The sequence below is a fragment of the Anastrepha obliqua genome, chromosome 3 (genome assembly GCF_027943255.1).
Source record: "Anastrepha obliqua isolate idAnaObli1 chromosome 3, idAnaObli1_1.0, whole genome shotgun sequence".
In the NCBI taxonomy this organism is placed as follows: Eukaryota; Metazoa; Arthropoda; class Insecta; order Diptera; family Tephritidae; genus Anastrepha; species Anastrepha obliqua.
In genome coordinates, this window is record NC_072894.1 from 13,317,106 (window position 1) to 13,329,302 (window position 12,197).

Genomic DNA, 12,197 nt, shown 5'->3' on the forward strand with positions numbered 1-12,197 from the left:
ACACTTCACTAGACAATCCCATATAGAATTTAAATACTACAACGTTTATCTTACCGTCCACCCGAGTAATTGTGCAAGAGGTGGTAGTGCCATAATTGTAAAGAAAAACATTGATTAATACGAAGAACCCAATATAAGTGCTGATATTTTTCAAACTACCACTATCACAATTAAAACAAAAAACCAGCCTCTCTCAATCACTGCTATATACTGCCCCCCGAGATACTCTATCTCCTCAGGCAAATTTAAAGAACTTATAAATATGCATAAATTTAAGTTTATAATGGGTGGAGACTTCAACGCGAAAAATACCATCTGGGGGTCGCGTTTAACTACGACAAAAGGACGGGAACTATATAAAGCAGCACAAGAAACGGGCTGTGAGTTTCTATCAACAGCTAAACCAACCTACTGGCCGACAGATGTCAACAAAACCCCAGACTTGATCGACTTTTTCTTAGTAATTAAAAAAAAATATCACACAACTATGTTCAAATCAGTGAGGGAACTGATCTTAACTCAGATCATTCCCCAATATATCTAACAATCAGCGAAGCAATTGTCGAAAAAGACCAACCACCAACTCTATACAATAAACACACAAATTGGAAATTCTTTAAAAAAGTCATCCAAGGCAATACATACAATAATTCCTCGATCACAACAGAGGAACAACTAGAAGTAGAAGTTTTCAAGTTTACACAAGATATCCAACGAGCAGCGTGGAGTAGCACACCTCTTTTAAAAAAGAAAGTAATCGGATCCAACTATCCCAAAGAAATAAAGCAACTCATAGCAAGGAAAAGACAACTCCGGCGAAAATGGCAACACACACGATTCCCTGGAGATAAGGCCACTCTTAACAAAGCTTCTCAGGAACTAAGACGAGAAATAAATAATTTAAAAAACGAGTCAATGAGTTGATATTTATCTGAGTTGACAACTGATAAAAGAAATGACTACTCTCTTTAGAAATGCACAAAATATTTAAAAAGACCAAACTGTCACGTTCCGCCAGTAAAAAATGCAAATGACACCTGGATGAGAAGTGATAAAGATAAAGCTATAACATTTGCAAACCATCTATCCAACACCTTTCAACCGAACGAGAGCCAATCCGATGACTTATATCCCTCCTTAGATCAAGAAACAACTCTAATCCCACATATAACTGTGAGCGAACTGAAAAGAGAAATCAAGCAACTAAAAGACAAAAAGGCACCTGGATTTGATTTAATCACAGCGGAAGTATTAAAGCAACTACCCAACAAAAGTCTAGTAAAATTAGCCAATCTATTTAATTCGTCGATCCGACTCCAGTATGTTCCAAGCCTGTGGAAAGTTGCAGAGATGATTATGATTGCCAAACCAGGAAAGGATCCACATATTGTTTCTTTATACCGCCCAATCTCCTTGTTGCCACAAATTTCTAAACTACTAGAAAAGCTCATTCTAAATCGCTTAAAACCAATAATTGAATTTCGCAACTTGATACCTTCACACCAGTTTGGATTCCGCTGTAGATCAGGTGCACAGAATTACAGCTGAAATAGAAAAATCGTTCGAAGAGAAAAACATATGCTCAGCAGTCTTCCTGGACGTCGCACAAGCATTTGACAAGGTTTGGCATGAAGGCCTTATCAACAAATTGAACTCATGCTTGCTTCAATATAGTGCATTTATGAAATCGTATATAACTGAACGGTATTTTCGCGTAAAACAAGGGAATGAGTATTCCAAATTGCAGAAAATAAACGCTGGCGTGCCGCAAGGAAGTATCCTTGGACCCCTTCTTTACCTTATATATACGAAAGATATACCAATACCTCCAAGCACTATAATCGCCACCTTTGCTGACGACACAGCAATCCTCGCAACAGGAAAAACCGCCGAAGTAGCTGCAACTAAACTTCAAACTGCTATAAACGCAGTAGAAAAATGGACGAAAATTTGGCAAATAAAATTAAATAGTAACAAATCAATTCATGTGACCTTTACCAATAAAAAAGTAAACCATCACCCAATAAAGCTACTAGGCGCTCCAATTCCATACGCAAATACTGCCAAATATCTTGGTATAACCCTCGATGCTAAGCTACGTTGGAAGGAGCATATAAAAATAAAACGAAGCGAACTTAATTTGAAAATATTAAAAATGAACTGGCTCATTGGACGGAATTCAAAACTCTCCATATATAACAAAATAATGATATACAATCAAATTATCAAACCCGTGTGGTCTTATGGCGCTCAAATTTGGGGCTGTGCCAGTCAAAGTAATATTAACATAATTCAACGATTTCAAAATAAAATTATCAAAAATATTGTCAACGCACCTTGGTACGTTCGCACTGCAGATATTCATCGTGACCTCTGCATTCCTACGGTCGCTGAAGTTATTAAAATACAAGCAGAAGCCCACTCTATGAGGCTCCAGAGGCACATTAACGAGGAAGCCAGCAAACTTCTCAACACCGCAGGCCTAACCCGACGACTCCAGCGAAAAAAACCATATGATCTTATCGGTAGTTAATGTAAAGAAGAGATTTTAAAATTCTCTTCATAAAAACCCCACATAATTGTTAAAATCGTACTGCTTGTTAGTTTCCCTTAAACTAGTTGTAGTGTCAAGAAACATTGTATACCTATATATAGTTAAATGTTTGTAATCAAAAAAAAAAAAAAAAAAAAATTACATTGGCGTCTTCAACTCGGCTCTAAGAGACAAGTGTAAGTGGTCCGTCAAAACACAACCTAGATGTTCCTACTGGCCCACGTTTGGGCATTATTTCATCTGTAAAATAGATAGATATTGAAGCTTAACACAGGATCATATAGATTACGACACAACCGTTGGGGTGCACTTTGAGATATAACAGATCTGTGCAGACACGCGGCTACGTTTAGTTGGTTTCGAAGTCGATTAGCAATGCCTTTTTTCCTCTAAAACTAACAGGGTCGTCATATTTCGCAATCGGCTACACTTACCACAGTGATGTGTGAGCTTGTGGAAAAATCTGCACAACGACTGAGATTTCCGACAAGCGCAGCGACGGATTCTGCTATTTAGGTGGATCCACCAACTTGATGGCAAATCCAGTCTTCTGAAAAAAAAGCGTTGCCAAAATCGAACAGTTGCACTTGAATAGCATCAAAATTCACAACGCGTTTACAAAAAAACATTAATGCACCGCTTCAAAAGTGATTCCGCATTTCAATTAACGAATTTTGTTTGCATAATAAAATGTAAGTGAAATGCAATTAACTTTCTAATGGAACCTATTAACAGTTTGCCATTTATTTACTCAGCAAGGTTACGTGCAACCGCACATTTCCAGCTAATTAAGTTTTATTAGATATTTTGAATAGATTTTCATTGAATAGAAATCTAATTTGATTTATTCAATGCAAAACATTTACATGCATGCATGCGTATTGCTTATCACAGGATTTGCTATGTAGTTGGAATATTCTAATGTGCCATAGGCTGCCGCAGTGCTCCTCTGAAGGTGGCAAGAGACAATGCGCACAGGTCGCCTGCAGCGACGTGATGAGTGGAAGTGATAGTAACACAAATCAAAATACGTATATTGAAAAAGTTGCAGCTAGTGTGAAAAAGTAAAAATACATATATAGGCATAGACGCAGAGCTATTGAGAAAAGGCAGAATTAAGTATCGATTTTCATGAAAATGTCGCACAGAAGTTTGATCAATTCCAATGGATCGGAGTCCCATTCCAATTCAGCTGTATTTTTACCCGCCAGGTTAGTCAGAGTAGTACACCTCAGGGGTCCCCTCAAGGTCGTGTGTTATCACCGCTCTTATGGCTACTAGTGTTTAATGAGGTACTAAGGTTTAAAAATCGATTTTTTTTTGCATTTTATTGTAGTAAAACATTTCAAAAATACCGTGTTAAAATTTTAAGTCAATCCGAGCAAAACTTTTTAAGTTATAGAGCATAAAGCCGAGCCGCCTCAAACATCTGCCGAGACGCAACAGTTGCGCGCGTAGTCCGTTACAAACTTTAAACGCGGTTTTCTCGAACCTTTTTTTTTTTTAAGTGCGTAGTCATTGGCATTTGAAAACTACTCAACCGATCCTTTTGAAATTTTGCACACGTATTTTACATATAAAAATCCTCCCCCCAACGTTTTTTTTTGCCATTTTTTTTTTATATTAAGGTGGTTTTACACCTACAAAATGGCGGCATTTTTTCGTCAAAAATCACTTTTTACTTCAAACGACTACCAAATGGCTGAAAATGAAAATAAATCATCAAAATAAACGTTGGGAGGAAGTTTAACTCATACTTTATCTAAATTATTCGATTTTTTTGATTTCAGATGATTCTACGCTGAGATATGCTGACTACTGCAAAATGTATTTTTGAAAAGACGTCTACGTAAATGTGCTCTCATTCGCTCATTTTGCAATATTTTTACATGAAAATTTTATCAAATATTCTTGAAATGTTACTTTATAATATGCAACAACTTTTAATAAACTGACTTGAACCGTTTCGCTACAATAAATTCATGAAAAAAGTGTTTTTTTTAGCGTTTATCCCTTACCCCCCACCTTAACTTTTATAGGGATGGTTTCTAAATGACTATTGGAATAGGCGCTGGCATAAACTGTCCAGAGTTAAACCCAAGTAAGAGTCAGAAAGGCAGCAGACCTAGCCTGTGTTACTACTGGGACCAGCTTCAAGACTATCTTTTACAGACATCCAATATCCTTAGATAGTATAACGTGCAAGATCGAGGCAGCGAATTGTAAGCTACATTTCTATTAAGTTCCAGGCCATAAGGGCATTGAAGGGGGCGAAATTGTGGACGATATAGTAAAAAACTGAGTGTCTCTATCTTCGGATCTTGTTAATAAAATTCCAAAGTAAATACGAATATAATGCAACGAAGTAGACGAAAACTTGATCGGAAAATTCAAGACAAGATGGCAGATTCTGCCCACTTGTATGAATGCAAAAGTCATGTGTAAACAAGGCGATCACCGTCGTACTTCATTTATACTATCACTAACACGACGAGATTGTAAATTTATGATAAAAGTGCTGATGGGACGTAGCCCAGTAGCTGTGTATGCTTAGAAGAGAGAAATCTCGGACAGCGATGAATGCAGCAAATGTAGATAGCGAGGCTCAAGCGAAGCTGAAGAGAAACTTCTCTGCGGATGTCCTACGTTGTTTGAAACACGTTTAAAATATTTGGGAGCACCACAGTTTGACGTATTGGAAGGCATCAGTGGGTTGGAAATGTCTGCTTACATTGCTAATGGAAACAGGCACCATGCTGATGGACTACTTCCAACCAATAATGAACTGCATATATCTGATATCACTATGGGTCGAGCCAATGCATGCAAGTCAACCAGGTCAACCTAACCTAACTTTTTAGGCAAGATGGAACTCCGGATGGTACGATAGATAGACAGCAAGACTAATACCCGATCTAAAAAAAGTGGGTGGGAAGAAAGCACGGTGAGATTAACTATTACCTCACACAGTTTGCGTCCGGACATGGGTTCTTTCGCAAGTATTTGTGGCAAATGCGAAAAGTGAGCCTACCAAACTGCATATATGGAGATACTCAGTATGATGATGCGGAGTACACCTTGAAATGCGAGAGGTTGAACATAGAGAGAACAGGCCTGCAATGAGCCATTGGTGTATTTACACCTGTAGAAATAATCGAGAAAATGATGATAGTTGAAGAAAAATGCAATGCCGTCGCAAATTTCGTGGAGGATATTATCCGAAAAAAGAAGCGTGCATTGGAAATTTATGCTGAATAGCATTGATCATAGCCGTCTAGGCCCTCTACCTCGAATCAATGCGGAAGCAGTCCCGGGGTGGAGGGAAAAATCCAAAAGAAGAGGAGAGATATTTTTAGTGGAATCAGCACGCACGTAGTAGAGACGGTTACTATATGGTGCGAAGGCATTTTTAACCCAATCTCAGCGCCAAAAAAAAACCTAACTTTTTTACTAGTTATGAGGGAGCAACATAAATATTGTTGAAAAATCTGTTTATGTTTTTGGCGCAATGTATGACAAAATGTTCTCCTACAACTTTGCAAATTCTTTTTCCGTTTACTACATTTAACTGGTATGAAACAGGGTTTTTTTTGCAGTTGCAGTAATACAGGTTACAAATCAATTTAAAAAATAAATGGGATTAGTTTTATTAACTCTAACACCGATTTGAGAAATTATGATCAGAAAAGCAAACTCAAAACTCTCATGGATTAGACTGCTACATTTATTAATAAATAATAATAATATTAATATATATATACCTAACTGACGCTTACACCCTTTTTAAGTGTTTGTGCGTCTTGATGTTGTTCCCCAACTGGAAGAAATTACAGCTTTAAGCCGACTCCGAACGGCAGATATTTTTTTATGAGGACCTTCTTCATGACAGAAACGCACTCGGAGGTTTGTGATTGCCTGCCGCTACTAGAAAACACTTTTTCTTCATTTCGGTGTTTCACGGAGTCTCGAGCCTACGAACTCCGAATTGTAATCTCGCACCAACTCATTCGGCTACGGCGGCCGCCGTAATACTATTATAAATTAAAAATAATTGAAATAATAAATAAATGTGTCTTCTTTGGAAGGCACTCGCCAAATAATTAGTTAATACAAAAAAAAAAAAGAAAGGAATATCTGTCTTAATCAATATTAAGCATTAATACTAAAGATTTCCTAGGCACAGCGTGTTTTCCACAGCTAATTAAGATGCCAGCTTTAACTTGATTTAGCAGGCAACTCAGGGATGATAGATTACAACAGGATTGGCAGAATGCAGAGATGTGGCTGTTAACCAGCTCTCAGCGATTTTGAAGAAATCATCTGATTTGTTGACTTAACCGGTAATGTGACAGCGTTTTGTTTATGACAAAACTGAGCTGGTGCTGGTGATATACGAAAAAAAATCAAAGCAGTTAATCCCCATATCATAGCGTTGTCAACTGAACAACGATTGACTGGATGAGTGTGTGAATACATGTGAAATGAGCGGGCAGACTTCTACTGTCGAATTCTCGATGACGTGGCAGCCGAATTTACTCTCACAATTTTCTTCGGATGGCCGAACCTAGCATTCAATCATCCTTGCCATTCGTGCCATATAAAGGGTGGTTAAGTTTCAAGGGCCGGTATTGATTTTGAATAAAATATAATTTTTTTAAGAAATTATTGTCATTTCTCTTTATTATGATAATATTGATATAGCTCGCGGCCTCGGCGGCACACCTCCATCCGATGGTTCAAATTTTCGATGACGCTGAGGCATAATTGGGGTTCTATGCCGTTAATGTGCCGAATTATCTCATCCTTTAGCTCTTGAATTGTTGCTGGCTTATCCACGTACACCTTTTCTTTCAAATAACCCTAAAGAAAGAAGTCCAACGGTGTCGTTGACGTTTAGGTGTGGTTCACATTCAACATCGGCCCTTGAAATTTAACCACTCTTATTAACCCATCTTCTGAACTTGGTTGGATGGCTGAAAGCGGGAACTGTGTTAAGCAGCTATGACTCAAAAAAACGTTTGTCCGGTGTGATCTACGGCCAGAGTAAAGATAATTCGAAAGTGAAGAGTCAAACAACTTTCAAATTCAATTCAAATTTTGTCATTTAATAATTTTTCGGAAAGTCACTCACACCTTATTTGCTGCTGATTTTTTGTAAAGAGTTCTATATTGCACGACAGTTTCACCTATTCACCTACCCTATTTCATTTCTCAACATAAAATACAGAAAAGTGTCCACTCATTTTATTGTAACTCAAAAATAAAAGCAAAAACATACAAGTGCGGCGTGAGTTCTCTGTATGACTTTGTTGTAATGAATGGACTTCTGTATTTAATGTTGAAAAATAAAATAAAACAAAATAAATAAAATCTCTGTTTTTCCATATCACAAACTATTATGAAATATAGAACAGATGCTGCTCTATGAAACGTAAACTAAATCTAACCTTAGTAGCTTCGACGTGCATTGGGGTTGAAAAAGCACCTCCAACTCTTTTTTTATTATTAATATGGGAATATAATAACGTTACTTAAGGTTTATATTTTTATGAATGATGAAGTTGAAGAACGAGATGGATATTACTAAAATCTATTACAGCAATACTGAAATCCAACGTAGAATCTCTCTTGCTAACAAGTGCTACTCTGGACTAAGTAGACAATTGAGTAGTAAAGTCCTCTCTCGACGAACAAAATTAACACTCTACAAGACTCTCATCATGCCCGTCCTAACATATGACGCAGAAGAGGGGACGATGACAATATCCGATGAAGCGACGCTTGGAGTGTTCGAGAGAAAGATTCTGGGTAAGATTTTTGGACCTTTGCATGTTGGCAACGGCGAATATCGCAGGCGATGGAACGATGAGCTGTATGACCTCCTCTGCGTTGGAAAGATCAGGAGGAGAAGTACTTAGCTTCACTTGGCGCCGGTTAGCACGAGAAAGAAACGACTGGCGCGCTTTGGTAAACTCGGCCAAAATCGCGTAAGCGTTTATCGCGCCAATTAAGAAGAAGAATACTGAGTCGGTATACACAATTCTAAAAACACTTATTCCGTTCACGGGAACTAAAAATCGCGCCAATCTCTCCATCTTGACCTTCACTATTTCAAGAGAAATCCGTTATGACTGGAAAATCGGCTGCTCGCTGTCATATCGTACAAAATGTTGAGGTCCTTACTTAAGGGGTTAGGTGGGTTTGAAAATTTCAAAAAATCGATTTTTTTTTTGTCTTATTAAATAGTATAATATGTTTAAAATATTCTCCTAAAATTTCAAATTGATCCGAGTAAAGTTCTACGAGATAGACCCTTCAGAAGTTCCGCCCATCAGGCCATGTCAGTGCAGCGTTTCGCAGGTATACGCGTTTATCTCAAAACTCGATTTTTTAAGTCGGTGGACACGATTTCTCGAAAAGTTATGAAGCGATTTTGTTCAAATTTTGCACACATCTTTGGAATAACATTATCAAGTTATTGAACGAAGGATTTTTTTTATTTTTATTACAACTAATTTTTTCGAGCCAACACATGACGAAAATTTGACCAAAACATGTGTTTTTTTGTTCAAAGTCTGTCAAAAATTCAAATTAAATTTTATTTTTTTTTCCTTCGTCCAGTAACGAGATTTATCCATGTACTAACGAAATATTTTTGGTTTTTTGATTTTAAATGAACCAATAATGAGTTATGCTGTCCACGGCAAGAGCATTTTTTTGTGAGACGTTAAGGGAGATGAGGTACCAACGGCTGAGTTTTCGGAATTTTTAAATAAAAATTTCACAAAATACTCTTTAAATACGTATCTTTGATATGCTGAATTGCTTAAATAAAATATATGATTGTATATATTAAAAAAAAAATAGTAAAAATACCCTTTTTTTGAACCTCTGTAACCCACCTAACCCCTTAAACTTGACATCTGACCAGCAGCAGGAGCGGAATTTCAGCTCGATCTGTATTTTATTTCAGGCTAAATTGATACGTTGCTATTGGAAAACCCATTAAATATGCAGTTCTTTGTTGCACATTATTAAAACTCGAAATATGAGTGTGCAATGTAATTTTATTTTTGCTTTCGCAAAATCGCAAAGTTGTTCAATGAGATGTGATAAAAAAATGCAAGAAAAAAATGAAATATCCGCAATTGAGTCATAGAAACGCTCGTCTGAGAATGTAAAGCAAATTTCAACTTCCTAACAATGCGCAATATTTCGCAATTCTGAACTTTTATCCAACTGTCAGCCGCAAATCTGTATCATTATTTTAATAGGAAGCAGATCATAAAAGCCACAGGAACATGAATTCCAGTTTTCTAGGCATAAATTACAAATTTAAAAGCTACAAACTTTTTGCAACATTTTAAGCCGTGAGCGGAAAACTTAATGTGGATGACAAGCGTTTATCTTTATTTTTGAAATAGCAATCCATCAGAAGTTATTTAAATTAAAGTAGACGAGTCAAACCACGTCAAGTGGGCCCCGAATTTTCCATCAAATTCCCGATTTTAAAATCAAATGCATTTTTGGATAGAGAATTTGTCACATAATAATTGCTGTGAATAGTTTTTTTTTATTTCGCTTTTTGTTTATGTTATTAACAATTGAATTTTTTTGCATGATATTCTTGTAAAATCAATATCTCAGAAACTACAACTGATAATTTGATGAAATTTATTTCGGTTGCCGAAAAATGTTTACTCTACCGATTTAAAGTTCAAAGACTGTGTATTTGTAGAAACAATAATTTTTAACAATAATTTTTATGAAAAATCGCAATTATTTTTGCGTTCTTCACGCTCTAAATGGACAATATTACAGTCAGATTAAGCGCACAATGCTCACCTTTAATAATCTGTAAAAAAAACTTTGTTCATCCAATCCGTTCTGAAGATATCGAATTTTTTGTCAGTCGAGGCACTACGCACGAAAACAAACTTGCATGAATATGGCTTTGCAGAGTCGTATCCGTTCTGAAGATATCGAATTTTTTGTGCACCGCGACGCGCTTCATAGTCTTGCATTGTCCCATGGGATCATACGCTAAAACGTATAGCACTTAAAAAAGACATAAAAAAGGATTAAGGATTCAAAAATGAGGTGTTTCATTACTAGAATTTTTATTACATAAACCCATATCTACATGAAAACATTCAAAATTTAATTAGTAATAATAGTCTCGAAACAAGACGTGTCCTCGGAGAAGACTTTACTTCGAATCTTTTTGTTACTTGCAGGTTCGAAGTGATGAAATTGCCGCGTTTTTTTGATAGCTATTGCCTCATTGAAGCGTTTGGAAATTCTTGCTCTTTTTGCGAACAAAAAACAAAATCTATCGATTTAAACGCACCTTTGGCCCACTCGAAAAGAGCTTTAGCATCGCGAATATAATTTCCAGCAACACGCTGCATACTTGCTTTTCGGGCTAGTCTTTTAACTGCTCCGCCGACCCCATCGCAAGCTTCCTTCCCATGGGAAGTCGCGAAGAAATTTCATTCAGCTTCGATTCCGAAATCTTTTTTGTGGTAATATAGGTTCAAAAAGTTAGATTTATTCTTGTACTGCGATGCAGCTCCATCAGAAAAATAAGAGAACTTTTTTATATTTTTGAATACAAATTTGCTTTTAAGATATTTAACAAGTCTTGTGTTGAATAAGTGAACCGAACTTGTGTCGTGGGCTAGTTTTTCAGAAATGATGACAAGGCTTAAATGATGCTGTTTACCATCGATACAATAGTAAATTACATACGGGTGAATGGTCACTTGGGTATTTGACCAGTGATGAGCTTGGATCGCATCTTCGAATTGTGTAGTTTTCTGTAAAATGTAACGTGACAAATTTTGAGAACTAATTGACTTTATTTGCCTAAATAATAACTATTCAATGCACAATATATGTATATAAATATCAAGATTATATCCACTGTGGACTTGGACGTATATACGCTGCACTTTCAGTAACACTTCCATCTCTATATATCTTCATACGACATGATTTGCAAATGTATTTACCGATATATTGTTTGAATTTTACATCCCAGTGAGCGGTTATTTGGAATAAATTATGACGTACGCAATTATGACCTTTTTTCCCCAACGGATTGCAACACTCATCATGTTGAACCATTTTCATAACAATACAAATAATTTTTTTCTAACCTCAAAGCATAGACAACATACTAGGAATCACAACACAATGACACTAGAAGTTGCGGCGACTGTACGACTCGGCAAAGCCATGTTCATGCAAGTTCGTTTTCGTGCGTAGTGCCTCGACTGACAAAAAATTCGATATCTTCAGAACGGATTGGATGAACAAAGTTTTTTTTACAGATTATTAAAGGTGAGCATTGTGCGCTTAATCTGACTGTAATATTGTCCATTTAGAGCGTGAAGAACGCAAAAATAATTGCGATTTTTCATAAAAATTATTGTTAAAAATTATTGTTTCAACAAATACACAGTCTTTGAACTTTAAATCGGTAGAGTAAACATTTTTCGGTAACCGAAATAAATTTCATCAAATTATCAGTTGTAGTTTCTGAGATATTGATTTTACAAGAATATCATGCAAAAAAATTCAATTGTTAATAACATAAACAAAAAGCGAAATAAAAAAAAACTATTCACAGCAATTATTA